At 38.5% G+C, this 25,484-nt stretch overlaps 1 protein-coding gene and 1 pseudogene across 43 annotated transcripts in view; both read left to right on the forward strand.

The window, feature by feature from the left end:
• MAP4K4 (mitogen-activated protein kinase kinase kinase kinase 4) overlaps window positions 1-25,484 on the forward strand; it is a 192,414-nt gene that overhangs the window by 86,351 nt on the left and 80,579 nt on the right. The window lies entirely within an intron of this gene.
• LOC128780805 (adrenodoxin, mitochondrial pseudogene) lies at window positions 9,713-25,425 on the forward strand (annotated as a pseudogene).

Genomic DNA, 25,484 nt, shown 5'->3' on the forward strand with positions numbered 1-25,484 from the left:
AAGATAAACATAACGAACGACCTTTTACAGATGAGCCAGAGTAAGCTTTATATTATTTCTAATATTTTCTTTTTAAAAAATAATTCACTAGATACTAGAATTAATCTTAAGTGGTAAAGAAGATCTGACTAGAAAGTACACAGTGGATGAAGTGAATTAGTGTTTTTTTTAAGGACTTTGTCCTGGCTTGGCACAGGCACTTGCTTGAATTCATACAGCAGCCTTTGAGGCAGAAAGCATCCTGTCCTCCGCCTGGATGAAAGAACAAAGGCTGGGACTCAGACACAAGATTTCCTGATGCTGTTGCTTCTCTTTCCTTTGAGTCCTACCCATCTTTCCCCAAAGTAATATAAAGTTAATTTAGGATTAAGGTTGAACTGCTCAACAAATAGGGACCTGATGAAGTGTTTTAAAAATAACTATGCTGGTGATCATGTGATGGATAGAATGTGTTTCTATTTTGGACTCATTCTAATTTAAGAATGTAACTGGGAATTTGCAAAAGATGAAAATTCTCCTATTATGTTCTTGTATAATAAGGAAATAAGCAAAGGAAGGTTTAGACTAAGTTAGCTGTGTACCTCAGGCGCTTTCTGTTTTTCATGTTGAAAAGTCTTCATTTTATTTGTGAATAACAATAGTTGATGTTCAGAATGGTGATTGCCCAGAATTCTGTAACTTGTCACCAGGATAGCACCTCAATCTTCTTTTCATTGGACCACGGTATCTCTTAGTTTACTTTAGGAGCATCGCAGTGATGTTCTGTCATCAGATTTTAATGTAGTGGCAGCTAACATGTTGCCATGCCCTGTTAGTTGTAGGTATTCAAATCTTTGATGAATTGAACAGGATGTTCTGTTCTTGGTGGGCATGTGGATAAACTTATAACAGATATACATTATTGATTTCATTGTCCAGGCAAATGATAGTAATACGTTATTGTAATAGAATCATGTTTTATAGCATTCTCACATTTTGTAATCAAAATTTCAAGTTAATCATAGATGTTATACACTAATCATAAACAAATATTAATAACACATGCTCTTTACACTTAAATTTCATCCCCCTCAGAAAGAAATTAAAGGAGGGAGTCTTTAAAAATGATTAGTGGATGGGAGGGAAAGGCAGAAAACTGTACTTGAACAACAATAAAAAATTAAAAAATTTAAAAAAATGATTAGTGGTTAGGAATGAGTACATTTCTGGATTTTGTTTTTAGAATTTTCACTGAACTGAAAAAAAAAAGATTCATCTTTTTATCCCTTTTTCCTGAGAACACAAATTTGAGACATATAAATATTTTTCAAAGTGAATTTATAGTTTATGAACTTCATAAAATGTCGGCCTCATTGAATAGTAATTTTCTGGCTTTTACCCCGATATCATTAACATCCTTCATTAGAATACAGCCTAGATCTAAATTTAATAAAACTTCAGTTTCCTTATCTGTAATATAGAGTAATAATTTCTACTTGGTAGGCTTTTGTGAGAATTTAAGTTATATGATGGATGCACAGTGTCCAGCATATTAATTTTTACATGGTAAGTGAGGGTTTGTTTGTTCCCTTCTCCTCGTTAAAGATATTAAAATAAAATGACTCGTTACTTTTCCTAAAGACTCTGACATACCCTTGTGCCCTCCTTGCTACTGCTCTCATGGCTTCTCCCAGGTGCAGGTGGCTCTCGTCCTCCCTGTGTCTGGATCCCCGCAGGCTGCTACATCAGGGGGCTTCTTTGTCTCCTCCAGTTAGAACTGCTTTTCTCCTGCCCTCTGAGCTGTCTGTCTCCTAGTGGTGTTGAATGACTATCTAGAGAATAGCTTCCACAGGTTTGTTTCATGCTTAAGTATTCTGTTTGAGATCATAAATTGTTTAGGCTGTTATTTTAGAGTTCTTATAGGCCTTCCAGGCTGTGATAGACCCCTTCACATGGGTGGTGCTGAGCTTATACTTGCTGTTTCTAAAGAATGTCCTGGCAGTTTTAAAGGAGAATTTACAAAAGTTTTTTGAGCATGGCAAAAAATATATAACATCATTTTTATAAAATTAGAGGCAGACCTTCTTTTAAAATGTGTGTAGTATATTTTTATTACTTTATAATCGTACATTTTTCTCTATTGCTTTGTGCAATAGTTCTGAATATTAAAAAGAGTAAAAGTATTCATTTTCACCGAAAATATGAGAAAGGACTAACCAGCTGTAGTTTGGGTTCATTGGGACTGGAAAAGCAAATGTAAACCGTAGTCTGCAGGGTTTTTTTTTTTTTTTAAATGCTGTTCATGAAGTTACACTAATTCATTCATTTTAAACATTCACTGAATACTTACTCTCTTTAATACATATATTCTCAGATCTGGGGTGGAATAGAAAGATTAATCATTCTCTAGAAGGAGCTATTCTTGATCTCTTGGTAAAAACAAAGCTGGCTGTGAAAAGATGTTCTTTGTAATTATTAATGAGCACTCTCTAGGCAGACAGAACTTCCACGTTTTCTTAGTTTAATTTCACCACTTCATGAATGAAAGGCATTTTTCTGAGTAAAATAAATAGTTGACTTAAAAAGCCACCCAGTATTTTTTATAAATTGGTAGTCTTAAAAATACAAACAACTTCTTTAGTAATCCCATTCTCAGCTTTATTTTATAAAAAAAATCATTTGGGCTAAAAGTGCAAAATTGTGTTTTTCATTTTGACACCTCCTTTCTTGCTTCCGTTCCCAGCAAATTTATTAAAAGGGATGCATATTAGAAGTTCAAGATCATCCTCAGGTCAGAGGATTCACTGGACTCAGCACAGCTGGACTTCAGCTGTGACTTACAGTACAATGGAAAAACACAAAACAGGATCAGCAAAGGAAAGGGCAGGTGGGATGAAGGCTGAAGGAATTTGGGCTCTTCTAGAGGTCCCGTCCCAGTGGGATTCATAGGACATGCTTTATTCCTCAAGCAGTGAGTTGTCACAACACACATGAAATGTTTATCAGTGCGGCCTGTTAGAGACTCAGTGCCCAGAGTTTTTATTTGGAGCTGGTCACATAAGCACCCTTTTCCTGGTACACACCAAAAATTTCAAACTCCCAGGAAGAAAGTAGGTGTTCAACATAAACCACATCATTGACACAATCTAGGGAACAGCAACCTGTTCTTACCAGTTCTGGGAGTGGTGGAAACCCTCTTGAAATTTAGGTCCCAGTTTCAGCTAAGGGGAAGCCTTGCAAGCAGGCCTTTCTAGGGATAGCATTCTCAGGCCTTGAGACCAGACTCTTCTGACTCTGCTTTTATTACCTCTGACTGAATGTCTGGTAGCCCAAATCCAACATGTCTCACATGAGTTTGTAAGTCTTTGCTCATAAACCTGTGTCGTCTTCAGGTTTGCCCTTTCTCACTTGGTGGTCACTCCAAGCTTCCATTTGATCAGGCCAAAAAAAGCCTTGGAGTCCTCTGTGACTACTCCCTTTCTGTCACATCACTCATCTTGCCTGGTAGGAAATTCTGTTGGTGGTACTTTCAAATAAAAGTTTGAGTCAATATAATCTTGGCCTGTGGTGGACTGATGCGGATCCCGGCCCACGGGATCTGTGTGTAGTGGCTGAGACAAGATGAATTCACACGGACTACTGAGTCCGGTGGAGGAAAAGGGACGGCAGGGCCACTCTCTCAAGAGGAGAGCGGCTTTTATTGCTTTTCTGGGCACATTACATTGAGGATGATCCTCATTTACTATGCCCAGGTTTGCTTTAGGGGGTTACAGAAAACAAAGGAGAGGATGTTGCTAATTACATAAAAAAGGAAGGATATTTGCAAATATAAAGGGAAAAGTGGTTAAACTGGTTACACTCATCCTTAGAAGGTTTAGCATAGATTTTAGGAAGTTACTTTAAAGATATTGAGGTAGTAAACATTTGCTGCCTCAATTCAGGGTGGGGGAGTTTTAGCAAAAGCAAGCCTCATAGCAGCCTAGGTACAATGCAGGCCTGATTGCCCACAGGAGAACCTATCCATGGGCGGGGGTCCTGTGTGCTGGACCTCACTCCCCACTGGCCTTTCTGAGTGGGAGCTGGGCCTATGCCACGCAAAATGGTCTCCTATAGTGGATGGTGAGAGGGAGTTTGTGTCAAAATAATCTTGGCCTGTGGTGGAGGGTGGGAGGGAGTAGGCCACAAATTAGTAACTTAAATCTGGATTTAGGTATAAGAGGGTTTGATACACTATCTTGTCTGCGTTTGTATATTTGAAATGCATAACAAATGATAACAGTCTACGAGTGTGTAAGAAAATATCACACACATGAATATGACACCTTCCTACTTACTAGAACCTGTATCACCCTCGTTTCAACTACCATCATGTTTTGCCCAGATTTCTTCAGTAGCTCCTTCTTCCTACTTTTTCACCAGTTTTTTCTCTGTATAGCAGCTTAGCAATTTTTTGAAGCAAAGTCAGATCAGATCTTTTATCAGCTCCTAACTTAGCTCATAGTAAAATGGCAGATTCTTACAGTGGTCTGTGGTGCTACTTGATTGGCCTCTCACCTGTTTTTTCTCAGACCTTCTGTCCTGCTCCTCTCACCCTCACTCTGTCCACACAGGCCTGCTCACTGTCCTCCAACCTGCCAAGACCTATCATTCGCTGCTTGTTACCTGCCTGGAATGCCACTCCCTCATGAATGCACTGCTTGTTCCCTCATCCTCATGCCTTGACACAATGAATTGCAGCTTCCTTCTCCTGATGCCCTTATCTTTTTCCACATTTTCCATTTCCATACCTTGGTGTATAATGGGCTCATTTACTATACTTAGTGTATTTCACCTGCCTCTACCATTGCTCCACGTATCCCCTCACCCCAAGAATACAAGCTCCATGATGACAGGGGATCTTTGTTCTTTTCAATGATACACCATCTCAAGCACTAGTTCAGTGCCTGGACTGTAGTAGGCATTTTGTGAACCTCTGTGGAATGAATGAATAGTGTCAGTACTGGAAGACGTATTAGAAATCTATGAAAGCGCCTCGTCTTCCTTTTTATACATGAAAAAGCTGAGAAAAGTTTAATATGGTTGATTGATGGTTTTGTGTTGGTATGTGTATATGCTTTTCATGAAACAACTGGAAAATTAAACTTTAATATTTTAACTATGTATGGTGAGATACTCTTTCAAATATGATAAAATGGTGAATCAGTACAGTTGGAAAGAAAAGGTTTCAAATACCCTGTGCCCATTCCACTAAAACACTTCACCTTTTAAAATGGCAAAGCCTTTTTTTTTGGACCTCCTTAGCACCCCAAGCCCATGTTTCTCTAAATGTCATTGCAATAACTACTTTTAGTTTAAATTATCTTTGTATAGGACCTGACTATAAATTCATAGCCTAAACTAAACTGGCCATATTATAAACTTTCTGGAGTTGCTTCTCTGATTAGTTTGCCAGTGTCCAGTGAAAATCTTAACTGTATATAGTAGTGTAAGAGGTTTTAGAATAAAAGTTTTAATTGTTTAATTGGAGAAAATTCACCACCCCCAACCATCAGCATCATACCAAGAGAAAGAAAGTGAGAAATCTCTAGTCACTTTGCACTAACCCTATAGAAAAGAGGGTTGAGTTTAGTGGGCTTGATCTAAAACAAGATTAGAGAGACAGCTAGTTGTTGATTGGCTAAGTTTCTAGCAATATTGTGGGTGCACTATTAAGCCACAGGTGGCCCTGAATCATTGTGGGAAGCTAGTCTCTCCCAGGGTAGAAGGGCTGAATGTGCAGGCACAGACAGTGCTCCTATTGTTCCCCATTGCACCTTATATCTTAGCTGGGCCACAGCTAGACTGTGCTCCCAGATCAGTGATTTTCAACCAGTGTGCCACAAGAATTTTTAAAACAAGTACTACCTGACCATTTAGTGAAATAAAAAAATGACAGTAGCCAACACAATAATAGTTAGCCGTCTGGTGTGAGTGAATCAAAATTATATCTATTTTTTGTCAGATAGGCAAAAATATATATATTTCGGTGTGCCACAGAATTTTAATAATTAGTTTATGTGTGCCATGAGATGAAAAGGGTTGAAAATTGCTACCTTAGATTTTAGCTCTGCATACTAACATGGCATGATAAAGCCCAAATTATATTGTCACTGTATCCTGCCCCAAAGCTCCTGTTTGTTTTAATTATTCACTTTACAGATTCGCCCTTGTCTCTTTGAATCTTGGATGTTATATGTAGTTTAGTGTGTATTAGAGGTTGAAGACTCCCTGGTTATTTGTTCCTCCTTAAGTTGTTTACAAAGAAGGTGAAAACACTTTCTTTTTTGCAAAATGATTGTAGAAATGTTTTTGTTTGACGGGCAAAGGGATGAGAAGACTGTTGAGCCAGGAGGTATTAAGATTTGGAACTTCAGAGTGAAGCAGCAGCATCTGTGGTCTTTGGTTGGCCTGACTCTCTATGTAACCTGGTACGCAGAGAGTGATAGAGCTTACGCGGTACTAGTAGCCCTCTCACTGCCTTCCCTTACCTCTCGGCTAACCTGACATGGCACTTCTTTATGATAGTTTGAGTGAACTAATACCATGCCTTGCTATGTTTGTGTGAGTGTGTTATAATGAATGATACCATGGTTCATAGGGTGTGTGTGTTAGGATAGTCAGTCCAGAGACAAAAGAGACAAGAGGATGGGTAACATTTGTGATCCAAGATGTTTCTTCACTGAAGTTCAACAAAATGAGTTGTTCTTTTCTTCAGGAAAAGCCCATTGCCTTGCCAGTGACCACCAACCAGTTCCAGCTATTTACCTCTGTTTTTCTTTTCCTCAGTAGGAGGATGGAGAGCAGATGCCTGTTGCTGCTTCCTCTGTGGGTAGGGTTGGAAATAACTGAAGATGAGTGATGTGTGGTGTGGGTCAGCATGTGGGGTTGTGGCCTGAGAACTAGGGGAGGGGGAGGGGCTACTGGTTTCCTGCAGATGCTAGGGCTCTGCATCTTCCTCCTGCCCAAGAGACCCCACCATTGGTTCCAATGCAGTCACAGCTGATGCTGCTTCAGGTAAAGCAGAGGTCATCACAGATAGTGAATATTTTCTTAACTGCTCTAATCAAGTTAGTTTAGAAGTTCAAGGTCTTTCAAGACTTGGAATTCCACTGGTTAGTTCTGCTTATCTGGATGGTAAGACAATTAAAATTTATTCTCTTCTTCCGCCAAGAAAACTTTAGTGCACTTACAGTGCTAAGTTTTATGGTGTAAAAATTACAGCTTAATAAAGGAGTTGGAACTGAAAGTTTAAATGACTTCTAGAGTATTTTTTTTATTTAGGTAAGGGAGATAATTTAGAGAGAAAAATATAGAGAAATAAAAAGATGAAAAAAGCATTTCATAATTGTGTCATCTGGGCTTAATTATTGTTAACATGTTAATGTATATTTCTGTAGTATTGTATATAGTGATCTATGAGTGTATATGCATATGAATGTAAAATTACTTTTAAAGTGATAAGGTAGCCTTTTCTCTAGTATTGAAAGGAATGTACTCATCTACAAAACTTTTTTTCCTTAGAATGCACCCCTACCCCTGGATAATTTTGGTTGACTTTTTGGTGTGCTTTAAGTCTTCTGTGGATAAAAGCTATTTCCTTTTGCTACTAATCACTTAGACTACCAGTGAATATGTGTGTTTATCTGTATGGTTATACTAGTTTAAAAATAACTTTGTATTTATTCTAGGAAGGTTTTCTTAAATAATTTAGAGGGTGAATTCCTTAGCTTTGCCTAGTCTCAACCATACACTTCATTTAACTTTGTTTTAATCATCACCTTGTAATGCACTTCTGCCTTTAAGCTTGTTAAGAGTGCCATGTACTCTTCAAACAGTGGTCCTTCTTCTGTCCATAGACTCTGTGCACAGTGCGGCCCTTAGGTTGTAAACTACTGCAGAACAAGCCAGTGAAAGTAATTTCATAGTACTGTGTGACTTGAAGCACATTTTACATTTAGCTGTTTTTTATGTTTGTTTTCCAATTGTCCCACAAGGTTTTGAAAGGTGGGCACTAATCACTTCTGTATGTAATGGTTACCTAATCATTATATTTTCCTTAACAGGTGCTCCTTAAATGACAAGGTATTTTTCATTATTTTATTATCTTAACTCATCTAAGTATTAAACTGAAGTTAGTGAAATGAAGCAGTATATGACTTACTTTTTGTAAGCCTGATGACTGCTTCAAATTTACGTACTATGTGGTACCAATTTGATAGATTCTGTATTTCTACTGATATTTGATTTTAGTCTTCCATTAGTTGCTTAATTGAGGTGGTTTAGTTCCAGTATTTGTTTATATGTCATCTTTAGCATCTTTTGCTTCATTTGTGTAGAAGGAAAGATGGGTGGCTGCCACCTTCTCTCTAAGCTGGACTGTGACATCATGTCTGTGATGGGGGGGCACAGCTATGGGGTTTCCATGTGTGCTGGGCAGCATACAACACCAAAAACATCTGGTCTAAGAATGAAGTTCTCTTCTGTAACTGCATGAAAGTGATTTGGTGCATAATGGAATAATGCCAAATATATTTCCTGTGTGTAAAACACACAAGTGATTCAAGAGCCCAAGATAGGGTTTTCTGTGCAGACTTGAAGATTTCAGTGCATTAAAAGTATCATCATCTTACTGTGTAACTATAAGTCACTTACTCCAGTGCCTATGGATATGTGCTAATTTTCTTCATTCTAAGTTTAAGAAATGGCCATTTCAATATAATAGGTAGCAATAGCAGGAGTGAAGACTCGCCAAATAGAGTAAATTAGTTTGATTCAAATCTCACAAGGATTGCTGTATTTAAGATGCACCTCTTAGAAGCTCTGGTAGATTTTTCAAGGGGTGGTTTGAGTGTTTTTTCCTTATATAGATATTTAATGTGTATGCATTAACTCAATTATATGTATGTTCTATATTATTAATTTATACATAGTATAATTTATATACATAATATGCAATCATGTAACCCCATTAGCTCTTGCATTGGCCCTTGTGGGGAAGCGTATTCTGGATTGACTTATTTTTATAGTATCTGAAAAGTTCAAAATACCATTTAAAAACACAAAAGTTTTCTAGTAGTTGTTACATATTATATCTAAGATTTTATGACTTTCTCCCAAGTCATTAAGGATATCATTGTCTTCAATTAAAAGTAACCACTGAGGGGATCTTTGCTCTGAATAGCAAGTACCAAGTTAACCCTTTATTTACTCTGGACCCTTAAGTTGAGAGGCATTTCTTTTCCTTTCTTTTGAGGTTTTCCTTGTAAGGATTGTAAGCCTTAGAGAATCTTACATTTTAAACTCAGTCTTTCCCCCACTGTGTCTCTTAGATTAGGTGGAGAAACTGGTCAGCCTAATTAATTCTGAAAATAGAGGCTACAGTACTCTTGTGTGGCAGCTTTTAGTCCAAGACTTAGTATTCAATAGAAAGATTAGCTATTGAATGTACACACGTGTGCAAACATTAATGCATTGAGAGAGAGCACAGTTGTGAGGTTCCCAATTAATACTGAGCCTGGCAAGAAAAGAGGTGATTTTCTTGATTTCTCTTCCAGATTTGTTTTGTCTTATTGATAACTTAGTCTAGGCTCTGAGAATGCAAAATTATTTTTGCTGGCTTGTGGGTGTTCTTGAGTCATCCTGCATGCATTGTGATTCCTCTTGTCTGGAAATCTCTGATGCTGGCTTTTCCCAGCCCCCTTAGCGGTTGGTCTATAAGGTCTACTCATGCACACCTTGGGAAGTCTTTCCTCAGCCTCAGAGCACCCGGTTGTGCTTTCCTAGTTGTCACTAGCCATTGAGGTCCACGTCCTGTCCCAGTGTCCACACACATAGTGTCTGTTAAGAAGTGGGCTGATTGAATGCATTTGTACCAAAGGATAGGCACATGCAAGGGCGTGGTTCTTGTCAAAGTGCTGTCAAGAAAAGTGACATGGCAACTTCCTTGCCTTCATTTTTGGATCATGGCAGATGGTAAAGTTGGGGTTTGTATTGCTAAGTGGACTTGGATGAGTTGGGCAGTTTTCAAGACAATAATATCCTTTGTGCTTACGAGTTTGATTTGTTGAATGACCTTTCAGAGTTTTCATTGGAGAAATGATTTATCTGAACATGTAACCAACTGGTTTGCATTTTTGGTCTCTTATATAAGTCTGTTCCCTCTTGGAGGAGATGCCATTTGAGGAAGTTGACATGTATGTGTGTTCAGGATGGTGGGGCTTATTGTCCTTGTTCTTTTTTTTTTATTCTTTTGTAGAAATCTAGCCCCTCAGACCTCAGGGTAGGCTTGCAGGGGTTTGTGGTGGTTTTTTCTGCTCTCTACTGCAAGGTGGCCCACCTGACCTAGGAGGCTTCTCACAAACTGGCCATGTGTTTTGCTTTATAGTCCTTTAGAAGGTGGGGAGATGGTGGTTTCCAGAAAGGGAGGACTGTGTTGTTCTTCAGGGAGTGTCTCCTCTTGTTGCCAAACCAATATCAGATCTCTCCTCCAGTGAGTCTGCCTGCAGTTTCCCTTCTCGCAGTGCGTGCTCATGTGCCTAAGTGTGTGGAGGGAGGAAAAATCGATGGAGAAACATGATCCTTACTGAGCTATTTTTAGACCAAAATGACTTACTACCGTTTTGTGAAATATAGGTAGTAGATGGTCCTAACAATATAAAGTGTGATTACTGTCAGGATGTGTGGGGATATCTGCCTGGCAGCCTGAGCCCGAGGGGAACCACCAACGATAGATTGGGGCTTTGTTCCAGGAGACCAATCCCTAGCCCTCGAGGGGAGCCAACCAGAATTTGGTGCATAAAACCCCACCATATTCCCTGCTTCGGCGGGACTTCCTGGCCTGCTCTGCGGATTAGAGGATCTCGCCCGGTGCGCAAACCCCAATAAAGCTCTGTACTGCTTAATTTTGTGGCTGATTGGCATTTCTTCCTTGGCGAAGCCTAAGAAAACCTTTCAATTACTAACAAAAAGTTTGCTAGTCAGTTATCTTTCTGATGATCATAATAATACAAAAAAGAAGTCTACACCTTTCCTTTGCTCTCAGTAACTGCTGTAGAGCTCCTTCCCTGCTAGTTGGGTAGGGGTACTAGACGAAGGAAAAGAAGCAAGGGTCAGGTGGGGTGTGAACTCATGTCTTCAAAATTTGTGAAAACTTGTTCTCATTTTGCCTGTTTAAATTGAATTATGTCAATATCATTATTGCCTTCTACTCTAAAATTAGATATTTATTTTCTAGAAAGCACTTATTCCTATATGCAATAAAAGTCACATTTTAAACAATAATCCTGTGTCTCTTTTAAAATTACATTCATAAGAAAAATTATTTTCTGATAAACTACAAATAGTTCTCAATATCAGCAGTAATAGGTATTATGGTATTATCTTCAGAATGTGTCTCAGAAGGAAAATACTAAAATGAAGCTGTAGCAGCATCAGTGTGTGTCCCCAGGTAGTTGTAACTTTTCTTACAGCTTCAAAATACAGCTATTAATATTCTCAGCCGTGAATGACCATTTTTAGTTGAATCACATATTAAAAGTATTTGATTGTCTGTTCCCTCCAATCTCTTGATATCTGGGTTTTTGGCATCTTTTCACAATTTTTTTTCCCCCAAGAGAAGCACCTACAGTTTATCACTGTGCCCTTGCATGAAGAGAAGGTCACAGCATGTATAGTTAAGGATTCACACCGCTGATCAATCTTTAGCAATAGACCTAATCTCACTGAATAGTAGGCAGGCAGAAAATAGGTTGTGGTGTGGACTGTTTTGGTGGCTGGCTGGTGGTTTACTTGACTGCTGGGAACCTTTTTTGGCCGTTTTAGTCCATCATACAGCAGTGAGTCTATAAAGCTTGGCAAATGTACTGTGGATTGTCCATCCAACTGTCTGCTGCCACAGGGCAGGTGATGCTAGAGATTAACACACGTGTTGCTTCAGGAATGCTTTGTGTTCAGAATGGTATCAAATGCTGTTTATAAAGCAAAGGGGAATTATAGCTTTCCTTTGCACCCCCATAGTGGGGAATGATCCCAGAGATTTAGGAAGTTGTGAGAAGTGTTGGAGTGGTATTCACATAGATGCTGAGTCTTGCCTTCCCCACAGTGTGAATGGATGCAGTATGGTACGGTACAGTCAAATGAATGCTCTTACCTGAATATGGTTACCTAAAATCTCCTCAGTGGAGGAGGTCAGGAACTATAATGTCTTGATTCTGTGTTCTTTTTTACTTGAAGAAATGTGGAATTCAGTCATCATCTTTAGACAGTATCTTCTTAAATCATTTCTGTGGAAACAATCTTTGAATACTCAGAGCTAAGGGAATGGTTCTTCATATGTGGTTTCCATGAGGATCTTCTGAGACTTCTTCAGGCATGTGAAACATGTTAGAAATAACTCAGTTATAAGTGAATGGAAACTGCTATTTCAGAACAAAGGGGGGATCCCTTTCCAGATATGCAAATTATCCACAATGAAGATAATTATGTGTAACAAAATGGCAATGTATACACATTTCAGTTAAGGCTTATTTTCTGTTATCCTTATTGGTATGCTGTAGCAAATTTCTGTTACCCAGCAAGAGCCAGGTCAGAGCTGCTATTGATTTTGGTTTAACACCATCACATTTGAAAGATAGTTAACATGGAGAGGATTTAATTACTTTTCTCTGAGTGGTCATTGTTTGATTTCTTCTTTTTCACTCACCTACTGCATTGTATCATGAAACATATCAGATAATATAAGCAAGAATTAGGCTAGCTTATGAAGGGGGAGGAGCAGACATGAAGAGTGAGGGAAAGATAAAGGTAAAACTATGAGACATACCAAAAATCTTTGCTTGGCCACTAATATCTTCAAGAATTGGACCATCAGTGAATTATATAAATACTGCTCTTAAACACCCTCCATTGCCAATCACCACCCACTTTGTCCCCTGGGACTTCTAAAAGAATGGTCCATAGAGCAATTACTTGCTTCATTTTTTTGATAATTTTTATACTTTTGATTCAGGCATAACCTAATAAAAATATTTTAATCTTATCAAAAAGCAGGAGGATCACACACATTAATTTTGTTCAAGGTTTTTACTGTGTGTGATATACATTTTTCAAAAGTTATGATTATATGCTTTTAGTTGTGGAGAAGTGGGAACAGATGATATATATGATGTAAGGGGGTTTTACTCTTCCACCCAGGTTGAGGAGTTAAAATATCTGTAAATCCAAGTTGTTGCTTTCTAAATGCACTGATGTAATGGACCATATAAAACAAAAAGAGCCTTCCATTTCTTCGTGGGCAGGTACCCAGGAAGCATAATGGTCACTGGTTTATTATTTTTGGCTGCTAATTTTCTATCATCTGTGTTGGTTCTTGGTTTGTTTAAGTTGATCTCCTCCACAATGTATATTTGCTCCTGCCTCTTTTTGCATATCTGGTAGTTTCAATTGGAATCTAGACATGTGATTTTTACCATGTTGGGTATTGGATATTTTATATTCTTAAAATATTTTTCAGCTTTGCTCTGGGATACAGTTAGTTATTTGGAAACAGTTTGATCCTTTTTAAAGATTAGTTTGTTGGTATTAAATCAGCATTTAGTGTAGGACTCAAATGACCACCAGTTGAGCAATAGTCTTTTGAATGGTCTATGTAACTTCCTAAGAACGATGAGTTTTTTTCATTTGGGCAGTGGTAGCAGGCACTGTTCCCTGTCCTTGTGAGCACTAATTACTGCTCCCCAACCCCCCAATCCTTTTGTGGTTCTCTCTCTAACCTTAGGTAGTTTCCTAATGAAAATGTGTTGAGCAGGGCTCTGCTGAATAGTGCAGGGCATCACAGAGCTCGCTCACACTTTGGTCTTCTGTCCTACGAACTCAAACTGCCATGGTCTTTGCAACCTCTCAGTTATATCTCCTCAACTCAGAATCCTCTGGCTCTGATTATGTTTCCTGTCTCTTTGCTGCAATCTGGAATCTTTCTCAAGGCAGTAAGCTGGCAGTTGCAGGGCTTCTTCATGTTTCCCACGTCTCAGAGGTCACTGTCGTTCAATGCTTGATGTTTGGTGCCTTAAACTTTTTCATATGTTTTGTCTAATTTTAGTTATTTGAGTGGGAATGTAAATCTGGTCCTTTATACTCCATCTTGGCCAGGAACAGAAGTTCCCTTCATTCTTTTTAATCAAAGACCCTTTCCAGAGCACAGTCCTTATCTGATTCACCATACCTGATATGTAAGCAGGGCTCTGTACATGTGAGCACACGTATCCAGAGAGAAATGCAGAAACATGTACTGTTAAGATATCCCTACCTTCTTCAGAGCAATGCCTCTTGTTGTGCCATTCCTTACTTGGGCCTATTTTTTGGGTTTTATAGCAATATTATTCAGCAGGCACCATATTCTTTTCCTGTTTGCACTGTGGGAAGCTTCATGGAGTTTGCCCCTACTTTAGGGAAGGCTGTGAATACATTGAGGCAAGAGTCTCTTTAAGGAATCCTCTGGCAGGTCAGGAAGGTAAGGCAGCATGATGGGTTATTCTGGGCCCCATTTACCTTCTATGCTCCAGGAAAGACTTAAGTGTGGAAATTTCCGATCTCAAGAATTTATGTCTGGATTGGTACCATTGTAGCTAATAGCAAGAAATGACTATAAAGCCAAGGTCAGAGCTTTCTGATGCCATTGACCGAGCAGAAGGCAGATTAACCAGTAAGGTTCTAGTTCTTCAAGGTACCATCAACCTGCATAACTAAATGACCATTGGAGGAAGCAACTGGAGCAGGAAAATTGACAGTGACTCTAGAATAGCAGGGAGGTGGCGGTGTGAGGACCCTTGTCCAGGGAGAAAGTGGACCATGTAGATTGCTCAAAATAAACTCATCTAGAGTTCTCTTTTTTTCCCTTTTTATTGGGGGGACACTATTTAGCAAAATTAATACAGATTTCAGGTGCACAATTCCACAACACATCATCTGTACACTGTATTGTGTGTCCAGCACCTGATGTCAGGTCGCCTTCCATCACCATTTATTCCCCCATACCCTCCTCCACCTCTCACCATCCCCACTCTTCCCAACAGTCATCACACTGTTGTCTGTGTGCATGAGTTTTTTCTCTTTTTTTCTTTTTCGCTCAATCCCTCCATTGATTTATTTTTTCAAGAATTTACTTTATTTATTTTATTTTATTTTTAGAGAGAGAGGAAGGGAGGGAAAAGAGAGGGAAAGAAGGATTGATGTGAGAGAGAAACATCAATCAGTTGCATCTGGTATGCATCATGACTGGGGGCTGAGCCTGCAACCCAGGCATGTGCCCTGACTTGGAATCCAACGGGTGACCTTTCACTTTGTGGGATGACACCCAACCAACAGAGCCACACAGGTCAGGGCCCTCCATTGAATTCTTTATGGAGTTAACTCCTCTTAACTCTACCCTCCGCAAATCCAATTAGGAAAATAAAAGTCAGTTGAAGAATATTATTAGGTAGATTAAAGAAGAAGATGTTTGTAATCCAGAAACAATCTTTGGTAACATTTCTTCCTTTTTCTTTCTGTAGACTCATTAAAATGTGTAGTTATCTAAATATACTTGCACACTTGTGAATGGCAAAATGTTGATGTCAAGAACATAGTATTTTGTAATCTTCTGAGCATTTTTGGATTACTGCTCCCTTTTTGGTCTCATGATATAATTACAAGTTTGATTACGTAGGGGAGGAAAATATTTTTGCTTCTATGCTTTTGGTTTTTGACCGGGGTTTTGACCCCGGTCAAAAAGCAGATTAGCAAGAGAAAAACAAATGGAAGTTTGTTAATTAACGTGTGTATTTCATACACACATGGAAACCTTCACAAGAAGAATGACCACTGGAAGTGGTAAAACCATCCCAAATGCTTTTATACTTGGTGAGCTGAGAGAGGCAATTGTGGAAAAATAACTAAAATATATGGGGAGGCTAAAGGAAGACAAGAGTTACTTTAAAAAGGTTTGCTTGTACGGAATTCTCTTGACCTGAACTCACTGTCTCTGGGGATAATGTTTTTCCATTTTGTAGAGGGACATTTTTCAAATGGAAGTTGTATTTCAAGGGGGGGGTCAGAGTACCTTTTTTTCACTTGCTGTTTTTCAGGTACTTTTAATTCAAACTAATCCTTATGTCAACGAAGCCTATTTTGTATTGCCATATTCTGGTTTCCTTCAAGCAACAATGAAGTGTTTCAGTGGAGGATTTCATTTTGGTCATATTGGACTTTACCTGGTAGATTTGCTTTCCATTTCAATCAGGATCCAGGTTTCAGGTCCTGCTTATGGTTGCCATACTTTAGGGTCCCCAGTAGCAGATACAGACACACCTTGTTGGAGATACTGTGGGTTCTGTTCCAAATCACTGCAATAAAGCGAATGTAGCAGGAATTTTTTGTTTGTTTTGCCAGTGCATATACCATATTTTGCTGTGTATAATGCACACCCATATTTTTGGTGCAGACTTTCAGGGGGGAAATCTTTCATTTAAATTTTTAAATTCAGTTATTTATTTATTTATTTATTTATTTATATTTAGAAACAAAACCAATGATCATATTCCAGGGTATTATTTTGTGTACAGATGTCGCTGTTGCTTTCTAGAGTTACACTTTTAACACATAAGCATAAATAAAAGAATTAAAAACATTTATATAGGTACAGAATTAATACTACCAATGTATAATGCACATCATTACTTTTCCCTCACAAATTTTGGCAAAAAAGTATGCATTATACATGGCAAAATACGTTAAAAGTTATGTTTACACTAAACCGTAGTCTGTTAAGTGTGCAATACCATTATGTCTCAATGGGCACTGTATATACCTTAATTTAAAAATACTTTGTTGCTAAAAAATGCTAACCATCATCTGAGCCTTTAGTGCATCATAATCTTTTTGCTGGTGAGGGTTTTGCCCTGATGTTGATGGTGGTGGTTGCTGAAGACTGAGGTGGCTGTGGCAATTTCTTAAAAGAAGACAACAATCAAATTTGCCACACTGATCATGAGTGATTTCTCTGTAGCATTGTGATATAATTGGATAGCATTTTACCCATGGTAGACCATCTTTCACAATTGGGAACACTTCTCTTACATCCTACTGCTGCTTTATCAACTAAGTTTATATAATGTTCTAAGTCCTTTGTTGCTGTTACAACAGTTTTCACAGTGTCTTCACCAGGGGTAGATTCCATCTCAAGAAACCAATTGTTTGCTCATCCATACAAAACAATTCCTCATTTATTAAAGTTTTATAGTGAGATTGCAGCAATGCAGTGACATCTTCAGGATCCACTTCTAATTCTGGTTTTCTTGCTCTTTCTACCACATCTGCAGCTACTTCCTCTACTGAAGTCTTGAACCCCTCAAAGTCACACATGAGGGCAGGAACCTGCTTTTTCCAAATTCCTGTTAATGTTGATGTTTTTATCTCTTCCCATGAATCACAAATGTTCCTAAGGGCATCCAAAATGGTGAACCTTTTCCAGAAGGTTTTCAGTTTATTTTTCCAGATACATAAGAGGAATCACTATGTATAGTAACCATAACCTTAGGAAATATATTTCTAAGTTTAGGGCTTTGAAATTCCAAGTTTATTGATTCAGTAGCAAAATTAGAGTGCATGTCTTTTTTGTCTGAAATGGGTTCAAAATAGTGTTTTTTCTTGAGCAAGATGTCATGAATGTCTGATTTTCAATTTAGTTATGTTAATTTTATAATTTTTCTCTTGGGTTTTTAATCCTTCCTTTGGCCAGGTCCTGCAACCTTAATTTTGTTCTAAAATGTTTCCGTCATAGTTCTGTTCACCTTTGGTTGAATTGTCATTGAATCTAAGTTGTATAACTTTTCATGTGCCTGTCTGAGTCAAAAAAATTAATTTTGATTAATTCAGTGTGTTGTGGTAATGAATAATAATCTTAGATATAGCTGGGGGATACACCTGTTAAAAGGTGATCTGTTCTCATTTTTCTACCAGTTCATAGTGACACAAAGAAGGGCTTGGCAGTAGTTAACTAATAAAATGTCTTGTAAACTTTTTTAAAAATTGATACTTTCATTCTAAATGTGTATTAATTTATATATTTTGGTGGTGAAGTCTGCCAGAGGTATTTGCCTATCACATTAGCAATCCAGCTAGCTAGAGAGCATAATGAAGTGCCCTTTCTTTTTTGTTCAGCTGTTAATGAGTGGTCTTAATTCTGTAGAGGGGTATGCTGGGGAAAAAAGGTTAGCTCAGAACATTGCCCAGTCCTCTTGGATTCTCCTACTTAGCTTATCTGACGTCGGCCTGTCTCTCTTGACAGAGTTCCTGCCATCAGTGGAAGGAGAGAGGGTTTAGGTAACAAAAGTTTATTCAAACAACATTTTAAAGAGTCATTAAAAAAACTGTAATATGCCCTTCTGTGTGCTCAGATGGTGGGGTGGGCAGGGTTTGTTATATGACTCATTTACAAACACATAGCTGCTTTTGAAAATTACCACTATGCTGATGTTTTTCCATCCCCCATTCTCTGGCAGCCAAGGAAGGCAACAGAAAACTCCTGGACTAGTCATCTCCCAGCCTGAGACAAAGACCTTTTCTCTGAGAGTTTACTTCCTCTGGTTGGAGTCCAAAATGCTAATTGGCATCAGCTGCATTAAAGCCATTAAATGGGGCATGCAGCTGCCTCATCACTGGAGAAAACCAGGAGGGAGTCTTACCTTTCCAAAATTTCCCATCTCCCCTTTCAAGTTACCTTAATTCTTTATTTTATTTTATTTTACTATTTTTATATATGACTGTGGCCTTTTTAGGGAGGGGAATGAAGAGCAAAGTCATTTGACCTTGGTCTGAATATGTGGAATGTATAAAATTCTGTCATGTCTTTTTCTCTACTTTCTACTTTTTTTCCAGTTCCACTTTATTTTCTTATATGGAATTTGTTGTCACTAAATTTCAGTTCTAGCCTACTCCGAGTCTGTTTTCTGTTGTATCTTCTTAGGCTAAATGAGGAGTTTGTTTTTGGTGGTGCTAGTGGTGGTGGTATGTGTATATAAATGTTGGATTGAGACCTCCAAACTTGTTTTTAACTAATGGTTAAAGGGAGGTTTGAACTCAGAAGTTGGTTCATTATTACTCTACTGTAAAGACAACATAAAACACTATATTAATAAGTATTAGTCATAGTTAGGTTTCCAGTTGTAGTTGGCTCAAAGCCATTGGGAGATTCTGCATTTCTGATGCTTTCTCTCCAGGGTAGGCACTCATTAGTAAATGATACTGAGAAACTAGATATCTCCTTATTTTGTAAGGTGTATAATAGTCTTATCTATTCGATACTCATAAAAGCAAGATGAGGAATGTTCATAAGTCATGGTTTCATTACATAAAGTAACTGGTCAATCCATTAGACTCAGGGACATTTATTGTGCCGTGATAGTATGCTGACAGTATTTGCCAGTATGTATATTAAGTTCTTTTCCCACCAGTGGACAGTGAATTTAAACCTATAAGAATTTTTAATTGTATGAAATGTATAAGAATTTTAACTTGGTGGACTCTGAAACAAAAAAAGAAAAAATATCAAAACTAATCAAAATGTGTTACGATCCTTTATTGTTACTCAGGAAGTGTCTCATGGAAGAAATGGCAGAGCATCATAGGTAATTAATAATGAACCTTTAGGGAGGGGAATGAAGAGCAGAGTCATTTGACCTTGGTCTGAATATGTGGAATGTATAAAATTCTGTCATGTCTTTTTCTCCACTTTTTACTTTTTAATAATTTAGAATAATTTAGAAATTTGGAATAATTTAGCCAGTAAGGGAGGGAGAGAGATGGGGTCAGCAATGGATTGATAAAGCAAAGTCTGTACTGTCCAATAAGAATGCTCATCCACAGGTCCTAGAATGTACACAAGCCCACCCACCCGGGAATCAGCACCAGAAAGACCCAATTTCCTTGTGGGTAGTGGAGGAAAAGACTGAAAGCCTCTGAGAGCTGAGCAAGATGCATTGTTCCCTCTCTGGCTCCTCACCCTCATACAGCACCTATAGTGCAGCAATGTGAGTTGCCCCACGCTGGAGAATACCTACGGCTCCACCCCTTTCTATGTAACAGGCACACCAATACAAAAAAATATGGCTCAAAGGTGAAAGAACAGACCAAAGTCCAAAAATAGAACTAAGCGGTGTAGAGATAGCCAGCCTGTCAGATGCAGAGTTCAAAATACTGGTAATCAGGATGGTCACAGAAATGGTTGAGTGTGGTTGCAAAATAGAGGAAAAAAATGAAGGCCATGCAAAGTGAAATAAAGGAAAATGTACAGGGAACCAATAGTGACGGGAAGGAAACCAGGACTCAAATCAATGATGTAGAGCCGAAGGAAGGAATAAACATTCAACCAGAACAGAGTGAAGAAACAAGAATTCAGAAAAATGAGGAGAGGCTTAGGAACCTCCAGGACGAAACATCCGAACTATAGGGGTGCCAGAAGGAGAAGAGCAAGAGCAAGAAATGGAAAACTGGCCGTGGCTGCGCAGAACCAGAGGGACCTCTCCAGGGCCTTCCGGGACTCCTGCCCAGGCCCGAGGGCGTCAGGCGCCAGCACACGTGTTCGCCAGCACGTGGGCAGCCTCTCGCCCAGGCTGTCGTGCAGCAGGCCTGCGGTGCGTCTGGTAGTTACGCGAGTGCTGGCTGTGGCCGCAGTGGGGGGCGGGGCCCGGCTCCCGCAAGCTTCCTCTGTGGCCCTCGGCAGCGCACTCTGTCGGTGGCGGTTCCTCGAGGACCCCGCGCAGGAGCCGGCAGCCTTCCCGGAAGCCAGGGGCCCCGGGCGGGAGTTCCGAGACTGGGCTGGGTCCGGGGAGGCTGGGGCTGGCGACTGGGCCGTTCAGCGTGTCCGCTCCGGCACGTTGCAGCTCAGAAGATAAAATAACAGTCCACTTTTTAAACCGTGATGGTGAAATATTAACAACCAAAGGAAAAGTCGGTGCCTCTCTGCTACATGTTGTGGTTGAAAATAATCTAGATATTGATGGTTTTGGTGCATGTGAGGGGACCTTGGCTTGTTCTACCTGTCACCTCATCTTTGAAAAACACATGTATGAGAAATTAGACGCAATCACTGGTGAGAATGACATGCTTGATCTGGCGTACGGGCTAACAGATAGATCCCAGTTGGGCTGCCAGGTCTGTTTGACAAAGTCTATGGACAAAATGACTGTTCAAGTACCTGATGCCATGGCTGATGCCGGACAGTCTGTGGACATGGGCAAGAACTCCTAGGATAGAACAAATAGGGATGTTTTACAAAATTTTACCTGTTTTTATAATTATTACTTAATATAATTAAACGAGAGCAAGGATGAATGGGTTTATTGTTATGAGCAGCTTTACTACTTTAATTCACCTTATATAACTACTAAATTTTGTAGTTCAAAAGTATGTAATCTTTATTTTGGTTAAATTATAAAAAGGAAATCAAATATCAGAAAGTAGTATGATAAAATGTTACCTGTTTTACTTTATGTTTGTTTAGCAAGTTTAGCAAAATATTTTCACATAAAAAACCCTGTGCCTACTTGCCTATAAAGTAGGTTTGAAGAGGTATTATCCCTGTTAGATGTGGGTGAAGGCAGAGATCTAGAATGGCTTGTCTAGGGCCTTACAGTGAGTTAGCAAATCTGTACTAGAACCCACATCTTGTTAATACAAATCAGATGTTCAGATTAAAACTGGAGAAATTGTGAATATCTTATTTATAGTAGTAATTGTGAATGTATATGGAAAAAACTATTGCTTCATGAACTGATTAATTTCAAAGACCGCTGTAACCTTTTACATAAATATTTCAAAATTTTGATTCAGTGAAAAGTGTAAGTCTGAGCACAGGCAATATAACAAGAATTGGAGAAATAAACAAAAAATTAGGTGTCTATTCTTTTCTATCCTAAGTAGAATGGACTGTCTCTGTAATATTTTAAAAATAATGCTGATCTATAAATCTCTGCCTGTAACAGAACAGAGAATTTATGGATCAGGTTTTCTCTGTCCTGAGTTGCACAAGGAAATGAGCAAGCTTCCCCACTGCACAGCCCAAATGGAGCTGCCCAGAGTGCTGCGGTGAGCTCAGCAGCGTGCACAGTCCCCAGGAAGAGGAAGAGGGGGGATGGCTTGATCACCACAGATGACCAGTTTTGCATGGCAGACATTTGTAACTTTATCTTTACTGTAAGTAAACTGGTAAATGATAATAAAGTGGTATGCAGTGTGCTCTCGGAAATACAATGAAACATCAACTAGCTTGGACTACTCGTGGGGAAGGGCAGAACAAATAAATGAAAGAAAAAAGTATAAGACCCTTGACTTAACTTCAGGTCCATCCGTGCAGTTTGATCATTTGCACAAATATTTAAGTACAGTATTTGACCTACAACATTGTGCTATGTCCACTGAGGAATACAGAGATGAACAAGATAAGGATATCCTCAGGGAGCTCACCTTTAATTAAGAAAAGATAAAATACACGTATGCACAAATAATTTGCTTGAACTAAGTTGACTGATTTGCCAAATAAGATACTTTAAAACTAATTAATGGGTAAGAAGTGGTTAGGAAAAATTTAAGGTTTCTAATGTTCATTTGATATTTTGTAACTATTAAGTGCCTTCTATGTGGAAAGCGCTATACTTTAAAGTACTTATTTTAGTTCTCTTTATTAGTTTCAGTATTCTCCATGTATTCTTCCGTAGATTACCTAAACTCTCCTTTCCAGAACTTTAATGATGACATTCAGCCTAAACATTCTAAAATTTAGATTCTAATTTCCTCAGATTTCAAATTAGGAAAGTTTATATTAATGAAGTTTAATTGTTATATTTAAATAAAATCTACCAAACATTAAATATCCTAAATTGTTTTGTTTAAAAAAAAAAGGAATGGAAAACTTATTTAAACAAATAATGAAGGAGAACCTCCCTAATCTGGCAAAGGAAATAGACTTCCAGGAAATCCAGGAAGCTCAGGGATTCCCAAAGAAGTTGGACCCAAGAAACACACACCAAGGCACATCATAATTACATTAGCCAAGATTAAAGATAAGGAGAGAATCTTAAAAGCAGCAAGAGAAAAGGACACAGTTACCTACAAAGGAGTTCCCCTAAGACTATCAGCTGATTTCTCAAAAGAAACCTTGCAGGCAAGAAGGGGCTATAAAGAAGTATTTAAAACCATGAAAGGCAAGGACCTACATTCAAGATTGCTCTACCCAGCAAAGCTATCATTTAGAATGGGAGGGCAGATAAAGTGCTTCTTAGATAAGGTCAAGTTAAAGGAGTTCATCATCACCAAGCCATTATTCTATGAAATATTAAAGGGACTTATCAAAAAAAAAGAAGATGATCAAAACTATGAACAGTAAAATGACAAAAACTCCCAAACTGTCAACAATTGAACCTAAAAGAAAAGCTAAGCAAACAACTAGAACAGGAACAGAATCACAGAAAGGGAAATTATATGGAGGGTTATAATTTGGGGAGGGGGAGGGCGGAGAATGAGGGAAAAGGTACAGGGAATAAAAAGTATAAATGGTAGGTACAAAATAGACAGGGGTAGGTTAAGAATAGTATAGGAAATGTAGAAGCCAAAGAACTTATATGTGTGACCCATGGACATGAACTAAGGTGGGGGAATGCTGGCGGGAGCGGTGGTACAGGGTGGAGGGGAGTAATGGGGAGAAAAAAATGGGACATCTGTAATAGCATAATCAATAAAATATATTAAAAAAGAATGCTCATACATCAACAAGTGATTGTCTGCTCTTAACCACAAAAACAAAAATATAAAATATTTTTATTTATCCCTATTCTAATTCAACATGGTTCTTTTTACCCCAGGTCCTTTTACACTTACTGATTTATATAAAAATAAAAGAATTATTAGTTCACTTTCTAATGATCTAGTTGCAATCCATTGTGAAGAAAGCGAGGCATTTGACTTTTCAGGGACCAATGTGTTTAACTGTGCACTTTTTCTCAAGAGTAACACCACACACCTTTCCAACATGAGTATGTTTATGGCCATAGTCATGTGCTGGTTTTTGCTAGGAATCTATCCATCTTGACAATCTTCTTAAGGGTTGTCCTAGGCTGCCCAGGAACCAAGAGATACCATCAGGAGCTACTTATGCTGACTCAGAAGAGAGCAGAGTTCTTGTAGCCTGTGCCAATATGTTGTGGTCACTGTACATACACTATGTACATAGCTATACATGTGAATGGGTGTGTATACATTATGCACACACAGTATGGTTTGAATGACACTTTGTGTGAATGAGTGTGGAACACTGCTATGCATATGAATGACACTGTGTGAATGAATATGTGTACACTGTGTACCTACACTGTGCGTGTGAAATACATTGTGCGTGTGAATGAGTGTGTGGAAAGCATACGGTAAAGCTTCTGATGCACTGGGCTGCCTAGTTCTGTTAGGGGCCTGCTTCCTTTTTCCTTATGTTAATAAAAATTGTCAACCTTTGTGTTTTAGTATAAAGTTCCTTGAAGAAATGTCCCAATAGAAGTGTGTTATTCTGTAATACTAGCCAGGCTACAAACTGGTTTCATTTAGAATTAAGGTAGTTATCCTACTTATTCAGTATCACATTGTTCATTTTTACTTACACCAGGGCCATGTTGAAATCACAGGTGAAACAATACCATTTGGTCAATACAGAGTTTGAATGAGAATTATTGCACAGACTGTTATATGGACTGTACTTGTCCATATGACTCTTCTTTTATTTGTAGTCATTACCTCCAAAGCCACATGACAACTATGCCCATAAAATATGCTGTAATATTCTATACTTGGAACCAAGTATTAGTTCAGATAGAACCAAGCTGGAAGCCACCATTTTGAGGATGGATCAGTGTTCTAAGATCATTACATGTTTTGTTATATATTTGGTTTCTAACTCAGTAATGTACAATTTGGAAGTTGTACTTTATTTTATTTATTTATTTTTTAATTAATTTATTTATTTTCATTCAGTTACAATTGTCTGCATTTTCTCCCCTTCCCTCCACTCCACCCCAGCCAGTCACACTTCCCTTCCCCACCTCTACACTCCCCCTTGATTTTGTCCTTGTGTCCTTTATAGTAGCTCCTATAGACCCCTCTCCCCACTATCTCCTCCCCACTCCCCTCTGGCTATTGTTACAATGTTCTTAATTTCAATGTCTCTGGTTATATTTTGTTTGCTTTTTTATTTCTATTTATTATGTTCCAGTTAAAGGTGAGATCATACGGTATTTGTCCCTCACTGCTTGGCTTATTTCACTTAGAATAATGCTCTCCAGTTCCATCCATGCCATTGCAAAGGGTATAAGCTCCTCCTTTCTCTCTGCTGCGTAGAATTCCATTGTGTAAATGTACCACAGGTTTTTGATCCACTCATTTGCTGATGGGCACTT

Source organism: Desmodus rotundus, chromosome 5 (assembly GCF_022682495.2).
Source record: "Desmodus rotundus isolate HL8 chromosome 5, HLdesRot8A.1, whole genome shotgun sequence".
Lineage (NCBI taxonomy): Eukaryota > Metazoa > Chordata > Mammalia > Chiroptera > Phyllostomidae > Desmodus > Desmodus rotundus.